Below are 1,801 nucleotides of genomic sequence, written 5' to 3'. Positions count from 1 at the left end.
TCTCTGGACACCAGTATTTTTAGAAATGCTTGGATTTCAAAAGCCAGAATGTGTGCTTTGATGTCTTTTGATATAAGGTCACGTGACAAACCCGATCCCTTCCAGAGTCCGGATGAACGTGATCCATCATTCCGAAGGCCTGGAGGAAGGCCCGGAGGAAGGTTCGGAGGCTGGGCTCCTCTGGAGGGCCGCGCTGGCGAGGGCCAACTTCAGCGTTGCTCGTTAAGAGGAACCAAAACATAATCAACACTGTGAAAATGGTGGAAAAGGCTTCAATCAGGGGCCGAAAAGGGCCCGAGAGGTCAAAAGGTCGGAATTTTGACCCTTTATTTCACTTTTACCTCTCTAGAAATATCCAATCTCCCTTTTTAGGGTGTTTTTACATCTTTAACCTGCCTAAATCTCGATTCTTGGTACTTTCCCTCCCATCGGGCCTCAACCTAAAGCACCCTGAAAGGCGACACAGATGTACGCGAGAATAATGAGGGCGTTCCCTGATGTTCTGGGGAAGGGGGGGGGGCACTTCCTCATCAAACCAAACCAGACAGAAAGCTCAGTTTTAAGACTCTGTGTTCCCGCCTGATCAAAGTGTGGTTTCCGTAAACGCTGCTTCTGAACTTCAACAGTCTTAGCGGGGATGAGGCAGATCATGTTGAGATGATGAGAGGCGCGGGGAGATTGAGAGCGCGTGCGTCTTTGTCCTCTCTTCAGGTCTTTTTTTTCTCCTTCCCCACTCTCACACTGGGCCTGCAGATAGGTCAGCTCCATTACCAATCCGCCTGGCCACAAATATTTAAAACAAATTGAATCGCACACCCAATACCCATCACAATTACGCCAGGCACAATAACTAAATTAGCAATTCAACACAATAATTGGAAATGCGGCTTGCCTGGACCCGCGGGCCTCCCTGGAGGGCCGGCTGATCTGTGGAGGCACGTCAAGCCCGCTAATTCCACAGCTAATTACTGATGCACGGCGGAATGAAGTTGTTTGTCTCCCCAAATACCATTTTCAGTTGGTGGCGAGGAACACGGGGCCGTGCTGAGAGAGACAAAAACAACAAAGGAGTGCGGCACAAGAGTGCGGTCATGCTTCCGCTTCTTGTTCTGCCTTGTTGGTTTGTCGCTAATTCGCCCGCGCGTCTCTTTCGCTTTATTCGCCGCCGCCGAACAGCCGGCTGCCTCGAAAGTGCCGGCGGAGTCGCAGCCGTTAGGAAGCGACCTCAGACGCCGTGTTTAAGGACCGATGGAGGGAAACAGGAGGAAGGAAGCGGTGGTTGGCGGCTCTGTGGGCATCGACCGCCCGCCGTTCTGGATGGACACGCGCCGATCCGACGGCGGTTCCGGTTCACTCGTGTTTCATCACAGCTCAAACCGGACCCGAGTCTGTTTTTAACTCTTCTTCTACAGCAACAGAGCGCCTCATTTCCCATTCCAGGAATTTCTAAAGCCGCAATTCCTCATCCTCCAATGATCTTCCGAGTACGTGTCCTCCACAACGGGGGCTCTACCTCCTGACGAAGAGCATCCAACCTGCCGGCGGCGCCGCCCACATGGGCCTCAGACGGGCCTCAGACGGGGCCCCCGCCACATCCAAAGTTTGCCTTTTTCATGGCGTTTTCCCCTCAAACGGCTCTTAAACTCCCGCGAATCTCCCTCTCTTCTCAACACAAACACTCGTGCGGAGCCGTTCACGAGTGTTTGTTGTCATTGCGGTTTCGTGCGATTCGCCGTGCCGAGGCCGCACAGATGCAAAAGAACCCCGGGGAGGGGAGGGGGGGGGGGGGTGCAGCTGTAAT

Source organism: Takifugu rubripes, chromosome 11 (assembly GCF_901000725.2).
Source record: "Takifugu rubripes chromosome 11, fTakRub1.2, whole genome shotgun sequence".
Taxonomy (NCBI): domain Eukaryota; kingdom Metazoa; phylum Chordata; class Actinopteri; order Tetraodontiformes; family Tetraodontidae; genus Takifugu; species Takifugu rubripes.
Note: the sequence above shows the minus strand (reverse complement) of the source record.